The following is an 18,113-nucleotide window of genomic DNA, read 5'->3' on the forward strand; positions in this document are numbered from 1 at the left end:
GGGTTGCAGCCTTAGGTATGAGAGAAATAAGGGTTGTAAAATCCTTAGGGATCAGGGCTGGATAAAAGTTTGCCTTTAGAAGATGAAAGGAAAGTATAATTAAAGGGAAAAGATGGAACTCCTGAAGATGGACAACTGCCGAATAAAAACGATTAATAACGTAATTTCGCCGATTTTATCGATAAATATATTTTTCATTTTGTTTAGTTAGAAACGGTTCAGCTAATCGGTGATTGGAACCGCAGTTGGCGTTGGGGGGAAACAGGGAACGATGAGAGTATAAGAGATGAGAACTGAATGAAAGTTTGCCTTTAGAAATTCAGATAATAAAGAAAGATGAAATTTTTTATAGTGGTAATATTCGCGATGGAAATTGGTAGGAAAATAATTTCGTTGATTTTATCACGTTGAATGTCAATAATGGATGCGTCGTTAATCTTATTTAGTTAGGGACAGTTCGATGAAATGGTCGGGTACGAGTGATTTATCGTCTCCGGATAGAGAAAGCGCGGTTGGCTTTTTCTTAGTTGCCGATGAGCCAGCACCATCCACGGGTGACGTTCGTCGGGTAATGGAACGTGATTTAAGATGCCTCGAGGTGAGGGGTTGCTACCTCGAGTGTTACTTTTAATGGGTGCCGTTGAATATGGCCGGTGAATGGAACATTGGATCTATTTATCGAGTTCTTCAGCTTCGAGTGTTTGGTTGCCGAAGTGCTTTGGGTTGTAAATCCTTTGTCTCCGAGTAGCTTCTCAAAAGCTTAGGAAAATATCGCACAGTCTAATAAACTTTGTAAGTTTTAACAATGCGAAGAAATTTAGAGGAGAGTTTCATAGGAATTTTCAAATAACGTAGAAAAAGCACCTACATATTTCTTAAATATTTTACTCTTCAAGTTTTGAAAAATTAAAAGTAAAACCTAGAGTAAGCTTGGAAATTTATTAAACGAAGGGGATATATTTTTGAAGCATCCTATAAGAATCCACATTTATAATTGTTAAGTGTTTTCAATTTTCTTGGAAGATTTTTGCGATGCGAAACGAGGAGCATCTCGATATCTCATACACCTTAACATACAAATTCTGGATTAAAGGAATTTTTCATGAAAAAGGCAGGAAGTTTTTAAATATTCCACGCTTAATTCGTCTCGTATTCCATAAATCATAATTTCCACATTTTAAAGGTATAAAATGTACTTAAGAAATTTTGAACGTAGATATTACTTTCCGTAACTTATATCTGTATTTTAATATACGAATCTTAAGAATCGAATTAAAAAATTCCCGAAGAAGCTTCTAAAAAAAAAAAAGATAAAAATACAGGAGCAGAAATTTTCCCCTAATTTCCGCATGTCAAAAGCGCAAAAAAACATTTAGAAAATCTCCACAGAAGATAGCGAATGTATTAACCTCCGTAACTACCCTAAGTTCCAATTCACGTCGAATCAATTTCCAGCGATCGACGTCGCTTTCACGCAATCAGTCTTCCCCCCTCCCCCCTAAACGATACTTGACGACTGTAACATCCCGTGGAAATCCCTTCAGCTACCCCAAGGCATTCTTTGCGAAACGAGAAGACAATTAAATCGATCCCACACCCCTTCTCGAAACCGACGTGCTCGCGTCTCGGAGGGACGGAATCTCCGTCGAAAAATCCATCCGGCCGTGTATTTCCCTCGATTTCGAAGACAGAATGCACGAGAACGATCCATTTCCAGGCTGCAAATTCGTTTCCGCGATACAAGAGCCTCTAGCGAGTTCAATTCCGCGTGGCCACGAGCTGATTTTGAAAAATGCAACGAGCGCAAAGAGGGTGAAGCAGAACGAAACGAGGCTCGTCCCCGTTTTGTGTTTGCGCACGATCAAATAAGAAAGCCGGCCGGCAAATTGAATTTCCCATTCGCGGACGGTTGAGAGGTGGATGGGGTAGGACGAATAAGGGGGTAGTTTCCTCTCAGCTTTTTTCCCTGTAACAACGAAAGGGAGAAGGAGAAAGAGAATAGAAGTTAGCTTGAAATGAAAACGATTCTACTCTTTGTTCCTTTTTTTCGTCTTTCCCCACCCCCTTTTTTGTCTCTTCCGTTTTGTTTCTTTCTCTGTTGGCTATTTGTTTTCACGGTCTAGATTGGGTACGTCTTTCCGCCACGATTTTAGAAAACAGAGAGAGAGCAACAGCAACAGTGACAGGGGTAAAACGTGGCGTTTAGATGCGGCAGCTGTTAGGCTACTTTGTTAAGCACTCGTCACACAGCCGGAAGCTCACCGAGGGACCACGAGGGTTTTTCTCATTTCTTCGCCGGTTTTTCCGCCACTTTCGGCTGCTGCGGACCGTTAATAACGAACGATGGTAGAGCTCGATATTAAAGCTGAAGATCTCGCGTGCACCCTTTGAATCCCGTTGAAGAACTCACAGACAGTTCTTTATCCTTTTTGCAGCCTCCTATTCTTTTTACGATGCAGAGAAGATGAATATTGAATTATCGTTTTTTAAAAAATATTCTACAAATACTTCGATATTTACAAAACAGAAATGTTATCATAGGCACCTGCCGAGCGAATAATTTTTGCCAAATATTTAACGATGTACATTCTATGAAAATAATAATCGTTGAATAAGAATGATCAATTTTTAAGGGATATTCTGTGCAATTTCTAATAATTAATTTTTTGGAGATACTGTTGACTTTGTTAATAATACAGAACTTTTTAATTGGCAAGAAGAAAGTGTTATCAGATTGTAGTTTTAATAGAACTAGTAAACAGTAGAAGTTTCGTAATAGCAAACTTCGTAAATCAGAGTAATCAAGTTCTTAAAAATACACTATAACACTTTTACTTGGCGAACAAGGTAATTCCTATAACATTAATTATTTAGCAGGAACGATCTTCATAATCATTTTGCCAGCCAGCCATAGGCGATTTAGCGTAAACGAAGTTAGCGTAAACGCGTCTAAATGCAGATTTTCCCGGAGAACGTGGCAACATATCCAACACACCAAAGTCGTGCGAGTAATTAGAAACGCGTAATTAAGACCAGCTTAAGGCGATATCGCGTCTAGCGACTACGAAATTCCCGCCCAGAGATTATACGGTTGAAGCGGTGGAAACGTTGGACTGGCGAAACGCGGCTGTCCGTTCCCTCTCTTCATCACTTATATTTGGGACGACGTGACCATTGTAAACATGCGCTTATCTTGCAAAGAAATCTTCCTAAGAGCCTCTACTAAAGAACATTTTATTGGAAGTAGCCGGGAAGTGTGCCTTAGGCTCCCTACACAACTTCCATCATGAATTTTGAAACCTACACTCTGTTTTTTAAACTATTTTAGTTTATTATTTTAATATTATTTTAATATTAATATTATTATGTTAAATTTTATAAACTGTATTACTTTCTATATTGCACGTTCTTATTTTTATTAAAAAGCAGAACACTACGCGATACCCGTATTTCTATCGAAACAACGTTCTACCGTTTACGTCCGACGATCGACGTGTAAAGAATTCGTGTCGTTGCAATTTTATTTCGCCCATGAGGAATGAGGTTAGGAAGATTAATATTACGAGCGAAACAAAGAATTAAATTTGCAAGAGTTTCTGTCGTAGTTTAATTACAGGACGTAGAACTTTTCTAGGTTTTTCGTTGCACGAGTGAGTTACGAAGACGGGAAACTTGGTCGCGATGTGAACGAAGGTTTAGGTGTCACGCTCAAAATTCTGGAAAATAGTGTCGGCGCGGCGCGTCCTCGCGAGAAAGAGATGCATCATCCTAAAAATATCGCCAACGTCGCGATTATTTTCACCGTATCTTAGGAAACGTGGACGTTGGCGATAAGAAATGATAGAAGCGGCGTAAGATACCGCGACAATCCAGCGCCGGGACGAGAGAAAGAGGCGGCAAAGGAAAGACTTAATGGCAGTGTCGTGGAAAAACTCGGCGATCTCCGGAACGCTTTGACCGATAAAAATTTGTTAGACTGGGACGAGATATAGGCCATTCCATTCGATATATCACGATGGAAATATCTCTTAACTAGAAATTAGAATAAGATTTCCACATTTTCTCGTAAAAACCGTCTCCTGACGATAAAACATGTAGAAATGAAAATATAAAAATAGAAGGTATATCGTATCATAGGTACTCGTGTTTTTTGTTTCTGTTTTATTCTTCTCGATGGAATAAATCAGCGCAGAACGATAAAAAATAATGGCGTTTTAAGTGACTGTACGAAGAAACAATAGTCGCTGCGATGGTAACGCAATAGCGACATCGCGATGGAATAAAGAAACGTATCTTTGAAAAGACATCGTAAAACAGCGATTATTTTCTATCGTTTGTGCTTAGAACGAATAAGAAGATCGCGAGAGATCGAACGCACAAGAAACAGAAACCGAACACAGAGGAAATCGTGGAATAACACGTCGTCGATGTTATAGGATTAAGATCGGTCTCGAGTCATTGGAGACGCGGCTTTATGCACGCACGGTTTTATGACATTTTTACGCGGTCCGATAAAGGAATAACGGCCAAGCGTGGAAATATACAACGCGATATATAACGGGACAAGAAAAGAGGCGATTCTCCGTGAAAAAGTGGATAAAAAGCGTGAAATAAAAGATATACAATTTTTTTTTTTTTTTTTTTGCAGAGAGGAAAAATATAGGTTTCCGTAAAAGCGAGTTTGAACGCATACACGATTTTCGAGAATAATCGAGATAAAAGAGATTGAGCAAACGATGATCGTTTAGAATAGACGGCGGAGTCTATATCGAAACGTTTTATCGCTCGAGTATCGGAGTCGCGATTGGCGATGTTTTCACATTCATATCAATTCGGTCTTTCGATTTAAAAATTCCTATCGTTAGCCGTGAGAACGTTATTAAGTTATTCTAACATTTCCTTTCGTAAACATTGAAATACATAGTTGTATTTGTTTTAAATATCGTACAATATTATACCTTTGTAATACACGTATAAAAAGCACGTGGTTTTTCATTAGTATCGCTAGACATTCATAGTCTAGTAGTTGTATTAGCAGCCCTAACACAAGCTACTTAATCTAATCCATACTTGGCCAAATATGTTTTTAAAAAATAAATAAAAAGAATTCAAAAGATGAGTTAGATATATGTACCATGGAAACTAATTGATCATAGATATAGACAGTATATAAAAAAAAGTATCAAGTTCATTGGAATCCTCTTCGTTCGTTAATATTATATTACGCGCATATATTAAGCGCAGGGCACGAATGATTCCCAAGAATGCAAAGCAAACGAAAGCCACGATAAACCGACAAACAACGAAAATTTCGTTAGGTCTCGTTACGAGAGTAAATTGGCCGCGTCAATTTAATATCGACACCCGGCAAAAGGCGTCGATCTTCACAAAGGCACCGAATGACTTTCAGATGAGCTTTCCGAAGATAATAAGTCCGGTTTTTCGACAAAGAAGGCCTCGATCCCCTTTGGTAGATGGGACGACGTAAGAGTTTAATGAATTTCACGGCATTCCGTTCGACGACCTGGAGATAAGTTGTCAAAGAAAAACCTCTCGCTCGAACCTCTATCGGTGGGGAACAAAGAATAATTTTTTATAGGGGGTAGGAAACTTTTCTCGCCCCCGGGATACTCTCGACCTGGGCCAGAGGAAACGAACGGATACCGAATTCCTTCTCGATGATGCTGCAGAGAATCTTCTTGTTAAAGGCGAACAATTTCCACGGGAAGTTCCTCCTGCTACGCCAGCCAGAACAATCCAATACTTTTTAGATTAAATGAAATTTTCCAATCATTGGCGCGAAAAAAACTCGACAAGCCGGGAGTTTCATCAATTCCTTTCTCTTCTTTCGATTCGATTGAAAATATTCGCCTTTTCTCAATATCTTTCTACGTATTCCAGAAATCTTTGATAACATTCTTTACTGTAAATGTTTTTTCGATTGTTACTACACCATAGATAGAGAAATATCAAAGATGGTCACTTTTCTAACAGAACTTCAACTTTTATATTATCCGACATATTGTAACAATTTACGATGTCAAAGTGAAACTTACTATGATAGTGGAAAACACGTGTTTTCTAACATCCACTGAGAAGTAGAGCGCAGAAACGGATTCACAGCTTTCTATTCGTACAATGAAGCAAAAACTACAGACGATACTTCAACAAACGACATCAAGTTGCATCGACAATTACCAAATGGTTAACATACCCAATTCAATGGGTCACCTGTAATTTAAGTAGAATAAGACGAAGGCATAGACAAAAACCTCCTAATCGAAGAGTGGCATGACATTCCAGGGATTGAAACGAGTTTGGTGTTCCGCCGCGCAATACATCTACACTCCATCCCGCGTGGCTTGACAGCCAACGGTCTACGTGCCGTCCTTCGAACCCTCCATAGGCAAAAGGACCCACCATAAATTTGAAATCCTAACTGCATTGTTTGCATATATGATTTAAGTCAATCTGTTTGCCCGAAAAGACTTTCTAATTCTAGAAGTGTTTTCGGCCGGTTTTTAGAAAGGTCTTTGGGTTTATTACGCGCTCTTAAGAATTACGGAGAAAGCGGGTAGCGGCCTAATGCAAAAAGCGGAGATCTACCTAACGGAAAATCCGAGTTTTCCCATAAACAATGTCGCCTAGGACCCACATTGGTAGGAGGCTTCTTCCTCCTATCTTCCTTCCCAACATTGGTCATAACCAATTGGCATCGCGGATCATTGCCTCACTCTCTTAACTAAAAATGTAAGCAACGAATCCGCGTTCTTCGTTCAAAGGGCACATCCATACCGAGCTTTCCTCCGTAATCACATCAGAACAAACTTCACAGTTTTACTTCGGCTCTCAAAGTGCCTACAAGGCCGAGAGTTTCTTCGGCTCTCACAATACCTACATGTCTGAGAGTTTTCCTATGGCTCTCACAGTGTCCAGAAGTCCGACATCTCCTATAGCTCTCACTCTCTCATCTAAGAATAATCCTTCTCTTCGTTACCTGTTCATTGTGTGTCAGTCTCGGTGACGGGGCTTGTCGTGCGATACATTGGTTAGATCTTAGCCTGTCGCGTACATCGTAGTACTGCTCTTTGATTTCGAGACCGCGCGTTTGTTCTTCCGGGTTTGATAATTCGATCTCGAGTTGGGCGGCTTCGACTTGATGTTTCACCTCGTCTAGGTCTTTCTCGATATCTGCCAGTCTGTTGAGATGCTGACTACCGGCTTGTTCATAATCATCCAATTGGTTTTGGGTGGATGTGAGTCGATCGCTCCAATAGCCTCGTTTCCGGCGCAGGGTGGTGAGTTCGTCCCCGCTTATCATTGTACAACGGCGTGTAAGTTATAGATATAAGGAACGAGCTTACCTTATTATTAAATGGACCTTGGTCCGAGAATCGGTTCCTGCTCGTTGCTAGGCGGCGCGGGATCGCGCATATGCTTAATGAGAAAGACGTTCCTTCCCGTTGGCCACTCGTTTGGTGGTGTGATTAAAGTCGTTGGATTCTTGAATTCAGGACTGTCCGGCTGCGGCGGGAGGCTGCGTGGTTGCGTTCCTCGACCAATGGGTTATGCCTCTTCGACGATGACGTTCCTGATGTCACTGATTTCGAAGGAGTGATAACGCTTCCGCTGCGGGACTTGATGTGATCACGTGGCACTGTGAGGCCACTGACGCGTACACTGTTCACTGGCACGTGATCCGGCTCGAAGGACCATGTATTTTCGAGCTATCGCGGGGAGACGCGGTCGCGAGAATACGCGTCAACGGGAGTCATAAATTCCCGTTACGATTATAATAATCGACACCACGAATAGTTCGATCCCCTGATTTCGGTTAGGATAATAGGGGTGGTTGTTATGGTATAACACTGAGATTCGCAGAATTATAAAAATATATATTTCCAACAATTTATATTAATCAACGGCGTTATTATTTAGTGTGATTATATAAATTGTTGGAAATATATATTTCTCGCGACCGCGTCTTCTCGCGATAGCTCGAAAATACATTTGGGAAGTCGCGAATTTGGCTTAAACAGGAAGTTTATCGGCTAATGTACGGCACCTGCGATAGTTGTGCACGAAAATTCCATTCCTTCGACCGAAGGTTCGAGGCTTAACTCGCGCTACAAATTTCTGCTCGAACGCCAATCGGGGAGCTCCTTAAGGCGCGTTACGCGAGATACAGCTCTGGTTACACGATTGGTTCTAACCTGGTAACTTCGCAGTTTACATCCAGCGTCGTTATCGTCGGCATGATTGCCGCTAACACGGCTCTGTGCGCCATACATATACGCGTATATCGCGCCGCTATGGGGATTCTGGACGATTACAGCGGCTGGCGTGGAAACCGGAGAAACGCGATGGGGGTTGTCGTGACGATTGGGCTGCGAAGTTTGCGATGTGTAAAGGGCGAGATTATTTTAAACGAGGAGGTGGGAATTCCAGGAAACTGGTTCCGGTACATGTTGCAGAATTGTTATTTTCACTCGTCGAACTGGAATAAATAAGAGCGTAAAATGAGAGGACTTACTTACTCTTTGTATCCAAATCATAGTATTTTCATAAAACGTTAAAAAATTCCGAGAACTCGAAATAATTAAATCTACATCAATGTATTATCAAAATGATTTCTTATCAAATATAAATTAATAATAAACTAATAAAAATTTTCAAACCATTCTTTTCTGTTCCACTGTTTATTATCCAAAACGTCCAAACAAAAACGAGGCTGAGGTTCCAGTCGACGTTATCATTTTTCCACTGTTCACGTAGAAATCGGAAATCGGATCGATCTCGTGCGAATTTTTAACGCAGCCGCGGGCATCGCCGGTCGGTTCAATCAAGATCACGTCACCAATCCGTTCAATCATTCATCCTTCTCACTCTAACACGCATAGATTCAGAAACGCGATTGTTCACGAGTAACGATCAAATTTTCGTTCGAGTAGTAATGTCAGTTGATTATGGTGACTCACAGTAGAATTTGAATATTTATCACGGAAAACTTTTATGCATATATTTATGATATATCGCATTTAGTTAAAATTTATGCATATATTGAGTGCGTTATGCGAAACATTTTGAAACTTTATTAGCACAACATCGGTGACCTATATAGTGTAGATAAATGAAGCTAAGATTTGTTGCGCCTTTTAAACATCACAAGTACCTTACCTTGGATATTTCTCGTTTATTTTAACATTTAAATTTTCCACAAATGTGTAAAAATTCTCAGTCTAATTATGAGACGTAATCACCGCGATTACAGCAGTAAAGTCTGGAAAAAATCCGAACATGTTCATAGAAGTGACAAGTTTGCAAAGATAATAAACATTTAATAAACAATGTTCAGACATTTTTGAAAATTTCTACAATGAATGGCATATTTTGACCTAATGGAACAGGAAATAACATAAAATGCAATATGTTAATCTTTTAGTTACTACTAAAAGAGCAAAGATGTTAGAAATAAAATATCAATTATTTTAAACTCACTCCTTTTTTAGATAATCAATAATCACTGATTCTAGAATTTCAAATTTTTTCGATGTAAAGATAATATCAAAACCAAGTACTAAATACCCGAAAATTAATTTATATAATAAGCAAATATTTTCCTCTCCAACGCTTTCACATAACATATTGCAGTACAAAGTCTAAAATCCTATTAAACTTTAGCTTAAGAACACTTTGTACAAAACACTGCCATACGCTTCAACGACGTTAATTATAGATTTATCGACATTATAGCTTTATTAGCTACGCACATTCATCAATGCATTAGCAAACTCTTCGAACTAATCTTCCAAATCTTCGTTTTTCTTTCCATCGCGATTTCAATCTAAAACCTCATACGATCGTAAACTGTTAATCATGTTATGCGAGTTTCAAATGACAATTTGTCATATATTAATTAAGTATTCTGATTTCATAAATTAACGATGATTATATATGCAGTGTTAATAATTAAATTAAAGCAAGGAAGTTCAGCAGATGCTCGTGTCTGGAATCATATACATTAAATCGTAAATGCTGTAACAAAAATATTTTATAGGAGAATGGTGAAAATTAATGGTAATGGTAATGTTCTGAATCGACATATTCTCACAATTAGATACGGTACCGATATTTTCATAGCGCGTTGACTCGAAAAGAGTTACAAGCAGCATTGTACGATGGAACATACAAAAGATGAAAAGCGCGATTGTTCGTTACAATAACACAATTCATCGAGGAAACCGTGCAACAAAATTAGTTTCGTGAAGATAGAGAAGCATGCGCGTCTACATTATTCTACCTGTGTGAACTTGCACAAGCGTTGAAATTGGTTGAATTAGACTCTGCAAGAGCAAGAGGAGGCATACTGGGCAAGAAATAGCGAGTATAGTATGGCAGATGAATCTTCGCAAATATGACACCCAAATTTGGACAACTAATTGTGTGTAACTTGCACCGAAGCTCCGTGAATCCTGGACTCGCGTTAATTGGACTGTTATATATACGCGAAGTAGTTGCAGCAGAAGGGAAATTTCTAAATTACGTTAATTAGGATGCATCTAGGTTTACTCACGACTTCGAAAAATTGCACCAACCTTCGAACTACATAATAGAACCTTCCCTAGCTAGTGTTGTAACTACAACCTGAAACTACAACCCCATCCGGAGTTTTGCTTAGACACGAATGATTGCCTTTTGTTTCCTATGTTATTCATAAAATAAGGAAAAAATGAATTATAGAACCTTTCCTAAAACTTTGAATCTTTTCTTCCTCTTTTGAATATAGAGGATATACATAATAGTAGTTATTAATATAAATTACAGGGAATACAGTACCTTTTTATACATATGGTATGATGGAAGTTATGTTGTATAGAAGATGAGAAGATGGCTAGTAGAATGACAAAGAACCTTTGATACTTTTGAAGTCATCAGTGTTTACAGTGACAGCAAATTTTAAAATAGTGGTAAAACAGAATTATGTTGCCATAGTACTTATATTAACACATTCACTGTACTACCTACAAATAATTTTAATACAGTACCTATTTCTATTGTTCAACTCCACATATGTATTTGATATAAATTGCTATGAAATATTTTCTCACAATTTCATACAAATTGGTATCATGTACATATACCTGATCATTTTCAGTTCTCTATCATACATAACCTGAGAGTGTTCATATTTAAGTCTCTCACAACAAATTCATCTCCACGCCAATACTTTGATGTTACTTACTTTATTTGATCCAAACGTATTTAATAACTGCATTAATAAACGTACATAGTTAAGAGACAATTAAAATTTTTTGGATTTCCCAAGAACAAAATTTCAGTTTCTATATATGTTAACTTTGTTTCACACTACAATATGGAAATACATAAATAGATACTTAAGTTTTTCAGTCAACATAATGAAAAATGTAAAAATATTGTTTAGTTTATAATTATTTACCGATACTGAATAATGATAGCTAAAAATGTAATCATTACAGTTCGATTTACTAGTAATGTAGTAATTAAAGTACATTTTGTTGAACTTAAGAAAATATCCGAATACATTTGAACGCTTGTGGTTCATGCATATAAAACGGAAACATAACCTTAAAACGACAGAAGAAATTTGTTGTCAGGATTTTGATGTGATAAGGATTCTCGGGATATCGTAGGCGTTTTCGTGATAAATACGGGCGATGCACTCTTACAGCATATTACTTTTATATAGATATTATTATTATTTTTATTACTACTTTTATTAATTTTACACTGAAACACAATAAACCGCATGTTTACGCTTAGATCACCATCGAAGAACTCCAGAGCACGAAAGTATCCGAAGAAATCCGAACGCTTTTCCGCACGGTAATACCAGCGCGCGAGATACGATTGCGAATTTGAATATATTATAATGAATTTACGCATTTTAGAAAAATATAAATTCTGCTACTTTTTAAACAAACTGTACATATACTCTTAGTCAATTGTTATATGAGATTGAAAATTAAAAAATATCGAATGTATACATATATATAGCAAAGAAACCGATAAATGTATTTATATGAAATTTAATTTAATTTAATAATTAGTCTCCATAGTGTAGTATGGTAAATTTTTATAAAAACTGAAGTTTTTATACTTGTTAGTTTATATAGTAGAAGCGAACAATAGCGTAAAAGCCATATCTATGGAATAATTATGTGCTGCACTACACGGAACATTCGTGATAGACCGTACTTTTTTTTTTACTAGAATTTAGATGACCCCATTTCAATCCCCATAAATCGACTATATTACACCATGCGGCGGTTTTGGCGAAAACCAATATTGGTCCACTTACTATTTATCCATATTCATTAGCGGGTCGTACCGACGAGCCGCCTACCAATCAGTGCCGATAATTATCCGCGTAATTAGGCCGAGGCCGGCTCAAACAAGGCTATTTCGCCGGTCTATCCTGTATTTCACTTAGTAGGCAACATGAAATTGAAGCAATCCCAGCATCCGCGAGTCGCGATTACTTTTTCACGTGCATGGAATCTATTATGCGATCAGAGATCGTTATAATTATCCTCTGGACCGATACTATTAACGATTATTGCGATTGTGCAAATTGACATTACTTACAATTTACTATTAGATGCGCCCACATTTTTTTAATGGTGTTTTTCATACTAATTTTGTTTATCTCCTGTTTGGGATTTAAATTAAATATATTGATTAAATTTTTGTATTTTTATGGCCACAGAATGATGTTTTTAGAAACTTTGAATTTAATAAACCTGCGATGCTTCCCATTAAATTTAATTAAACTTTATTATAGGTTGCGTGAATTTAATATTCAGAAAATTTACAATAAAAATATCAAAGTCTCATTATTGGCTATCATGGGTAATCAGAATAATCACGTGGTTCTTCAATCAGTTGAAATGTAAGAAAAGTGCCATAAAAGTTGATTGGAATTATCAACTATACATTTATATTGAATTGTTAAAGACATTTATTGCGCGTAGACAATTTTTCAATGCATACATTATTTTGAAACAAATTGTAGTAATTATATTCTAAGAATTTTGAATTTATTGTATAAAGTTTTAAATTCTCATAAATATAGAGCAATGAAACTAGTTAGTCATCATAAAAGATAATGTTTACCTGAAAAAACATTTTATATCCATCAACCCGGTATTATTGTTTACTACTAATTTATTTCTCCAACTGTTCGATCAATATCATAAAAAATCACAAGTTATGTAGAAAAATTATTTCTGTAATCGTTCTCCTGAAAGTATAATAGGTATGTTTGATTTAATATCCCGCTTTTCGGTTGAATAGAATAATAAACAAAAAGTTTGGAGGCCACGCTTCGTTGACTGTACCATTGATGTTTATCAATTTAAGTAATTAACGAATTCTCTTTGCGGAATACATATCGGTGCATATCGGTGGTTATTCACGAGAGAGAGAGAGAGAGAGCGAAAAATATTCAATAATAGAACGAAAAAGACGAAACTTTTTTACGAGAATTCTGTGATTGCATGTTAATCGACGAAAAATCAAAATTTTCACTGAGTGTAATCATACGATTTTCTTTTCCCGAACTGCCAATTAGAGATGATAAAAAACGCCTCGTAAGTTTTTGCTGACTGTATTTTTGCTGTTCCGTTTCGAATAATATCGATATCTCGTCCATAATTAAGCAAATTCAAGATGTTTACGCTCTGGGATTTGTTTTAACGCGGTCTTGGGACGAATAAATTGATACGTGTCTTTAGAAAGTTAGCAAGAGAGACAAGCAAAGGTTAAAATGTAGCAAATGTTGCGGAAGAGAAATTATTTAGATAATTGAACCGATACAGCGTAGGTATCCGTCATAATAGACAATGTGTCAAATGATTGATTTTAGCTTTTACTTTAAAATAACCATTTTAGCAACGAGTCGTGTAGACAACTTCCATGTAAAAAACATATATCACTTGCTAAACCCATACTACATCGTTAAATCAACATATCATATGTATCGTAGCAACTAATGAAACAATTTAATTTTTTTAATCAAGGTATTATTTATTACTGTCAAGTTAAACAACTGAACACAGCATGCGATTTTAATTTTAGTAATTAATAATAGTACATTATCTTAATCATTCAGAAAGCGATGAATAATATTTTCTAATTTATCGTCAATGCATCAGGAATGTGTCCATCCTTTGCCTCCAATCACTAATTATCTCGTGCAAATACGTGAAAAGCAAACGCGTTCGATTTTCACCACAAGCTAACCGAATTCCAGTTAGCATACTGAAACTGGCGCACTAATTTGCACGCTATACGTGAATGTGAATCGATCGAATGCTTGGAATACTTCGATTGTTAGTACGGCTGTCAACATGTGATCCATCATAGTTTCTTAGATATGTCAATTTGGGTCGCTAATAGATACAAATCGAGTACGCGAGACGTGTTCCAAACGTCGTGTTACATCGTTAAAAAGCAACCAAAACTTTTCTTATCGCAACTGAAACACATTCGCGCTAATTAGACTCGGCGCAGACACGAGCATCGGTCAAACTCTTGACGGGGAACTGCGAAAGTTGTCGTCTGAATTTAAAACATATACGAGGAGGAGAAAAGGCTGCGCTGTCTAGTCGACGTGGAAAAATTGTGAAAACGCGTTTCTACGTTTTTTCGACTCTCCAGAATTCTTCTTCCATATACTACATACCAACTGTATACTAACAAACAATACGATATTAGTTTCCCTGACAAGGTAAAAAAACGGAAGAATATGCGCAAATATTCCAAGATCCTTCACGCTACGCTACGGAAGAAAGGATTAAGGAGACACGAGGGAGATGATAATTCTTCAGAGTGAAGTTATTGTTCCGTCGTGGCACGTTGAATTGGCAATATCGTTCGGCTCATATCCCACTGCCTGGATGGAGAAATGTAGAAACGGGGTCCCCGTGGGAACGTTCATAGCTGAATAAGTCTGTATCGAAACGAAGGACTAGGTTATCCATCTGTGTGCGTTTAACTGAATCCATAGAAACAGCGGGCGTAAAAACACACACGAGGTCTCTCACGGGGGTGTCGCGCTAGTTTCCCTTTAAAATCGATATTTAACGGGCGACGAAGGGTCTTTTTAACCCGGCACAATGGCCAGAAAGCCGATGGGAATATCGGGGCCGACGATTTTTCGACGACCACGTGAACGTCGAATTATCCGGGAATTAAAAGCTGCTCGCGAAAGCTCCGCCACTCTGCGAAATTTAAAGGCGACTGCTCTCTTTTTCCCCGGGCGGGTCGATTCCCGGAGATTTTCAACTACCATCTACCGATTTCTGCCTCGAAAAATACTCTCGAAAACGATCAATTTTTATTTCCACTCCGGATAGAGCTTCCTATTTATTTATTCGTGCCGAGAAGATTCGCTGTTTGAAATAATATAAAAACGTTCCGTTTTTTCAATTGAAATTTCGCTTCATATCCTTCGCTGAGAAAATATTCGACAAGCTTTTAGCAACATACAAAAAAAGAGAAAAAATCGAAATTTCCTTGTAGTCAATTATTTCAAAGTCTACAATTACTATAAAGAAGCAGGTCAATTTTTTGATATACACGAATGTAGAAAAATGCATAAAACAAATTTCAGAATATATTTTATTCTCTGTCATTCCATCTTTCTTTACAAATCTTTGTCCTTATTTCCAACCACTTTAAATGTACATACAATCTACGCTACTTACCTAGCGCGCTCACTGCACGATTCAATCTGAAACTTCTATTCTCGTCCACGAAGAAGGCAATTTTATGTACAAGCACACGGATGAAACAATAATTAAAATGTCGAGAGTGGACGCGTCTGCAGTGATAGTTTGATAATGATAGTTTCGCTTTTGAAGCGTGACCAGGGAGAAAGCTTTCTGAGCTGAAAACTCACCGTAGATTCGTATTCTATGGTCAGATTCTATTTCACGAATTCGATACAAAGGAAAACAGACTACACGAAATGGAACATCTGCGACTAGTCTGGATTCATACCAGGAAAAAATCAATTTCTTTCCTCTCGGTTCATCTACATAGAGAACAAAGCAGCGTGTATTTTTTCTGTTTTTTTCTTTCAAACTTTCTTTCACAATGCGCCTCTCTGCACCGGAGGAGAATGATGAAATTAGAAAGGAAACAAACGAATGGGAGAATACGATACGTCTACACCAGTCGACATTCCCTTGAATCGGAAACCGAATAATGCCGTAGTAGACAAATGGCAGGGCAAACAAGAACGCAGTCTCTCGATAAAACCATACGAGAGTGCATGGAAATTCCGAGATATGGGTTTTCAGGAAACGCATGCCAGCTTTAAAATGTTTCGTCGAGGAACAGCGAACAGAAATGGTATATTTAGGAATATTTTTACCTTCGGATTGAGTTCGCGTGCTTCTAAAATATCGATGGAATGGAATTTATAGTTGTTCGGTGGGAGGCGTTTGCGATTGGAAAATAATTTTTTTCGTGATAGTTTCTCTCTGGAAATAAACGTTACTCCGATTGTACGATAAAGAAGAGTTACTGAGATTAGAGAATAATTTCTGTCCGACCTATGATACTTGAAACTGGCGATACCAATAGCCAATTCCAAGTCATAAAAATAGTCTCATCCGGATATCGAAATAAAAAAAATTATCATTGAACGAAGCAGTCCTCCAAAAACATGAAATTCAGTGTTAAATGTAAGTTACGCAAAGACTTAAAAATACTTAAAGAGAAAGTAAAAGTCAAAGAAGAAATCGGCAGGTACGCAGAAAAATACAAGGAAAGAAAGACAACACATCCAAACCAGCTGGCTACTGAAGCGAGCAAAACTCTCATAAAGAGAAAATTAAAAAGAAAACACCCCACTGACCTCGCTAAAGAAATAAAATAGTCAAACTCGAAGATGGTATCCCGCTGGGGGTAGCCATCCACGCGTTATTCAGCAATTAAGCTAGAAAAATTTACCAAATGTCCAGCTGGACAAATTGTAAAGTAGAAATTAAATAATAATAATAAAAAAATGTAAGTTTTGTTCGGATATCAATACGACTAAACAACAAAACGAAAGGATATTATATTTCCTTTGAAAGCGTTAAGTTATAAATATTAATTTTTTCTATTAGATAAATTTTTGAGAATGTAAAACAAAGGACAAGATATAAAGGGGACCACGTTAAATCGGAACAGAGTGCGACGGATGGATAGAGCTGGGAGTAGAAACCGTGGAGTGTTAAGATTAGACGTTTTCCAAGCTACGCGTAATGCCGGGGGGTTGCTTATCCGTTTAAAGAGATACTTGGCGGACTAAATGGACTTTGCTTGCGCGATTAGATTAGCGCTAGAAACGGGACTTAATTGTCGTACGTTCTACATTCTTACTGGGTGGAATAACTAATTAGAACGATAAATAACTGGTTGGATGAAAGCGCCGAGGCTCGCGGAGAACAATGCACCAGTTTACAATGCTTTTTCTCGTAACCCTTTGACATTATAAAAGTTGTAAATTAAAGTGTCAAATTTTGACGTTTATGTAATAAATTCCGGCAACGTGTAATCGTTTCTCGAAATTACAAGTTGTTTGTTCAATACGAATATAACATGGTCGTGGATAGTTACAATATTTTACGATAAAACACGTGTCATAAAGTGGCGCTTTATACCGTACTATGGTTACACTCCAGGCAGCTAATTACAAAAACGTCCGTAGAACGACGGGTTTTTGTCATTCGACGGTTTTTATCCAGAACTCTCAAGCATTTCACCTCGTATCGCCAATTAAAACGACAAAACGAACGCGTCACAGCGGATGGAAAAATACGCCATATACGAAGGTTATCCGTTTTGCCATTCTAACTGGTAACACAACCCTGCGGCCAGTATTAATCTACGAAACCGATACCCGTTACGCGATATACAAATTTGTAAGTATACGTTACGGTATATACGTGTTAGTCGAGTATTTTTTTGCATTTTTTGCTCTCCTGATCGAAATGAAATTTTTTTTCTTTTTCGATAAAAATGGCCGATCCTCAAAATGATCTATGGTATATAAAAAAAAAAAAGAAACGCATATATTC

At 37.5% G+C, this 18,113-nt stretch overlaps 1 protein-coding gene across 1 annotated transcript in view; it reads left to right on the forward strand.

The window, feature by feature from the left end:
* The window catches only part of LOC100646518, a 134,541-nt gene that overhangs the window by 72,206 nt on the left and 44,222 nt on the right, over positions 1-18,113 (forward strand). The window lies entirely within an intron of this gene.

Source organism: Bombus terrestris, chromosome 15 (assembly GCF_910591885.1).
Source record: "Bombus terrestris chromosome 15, iyBomTerr1.2, whole genome shotgun sequence".
Taxonomy (NCBI): Eukaryota; Metazoa; Arthropoda; class Insecta; order Hymenoptera; family Apidae; genus Bombus; species Bombus terrestris.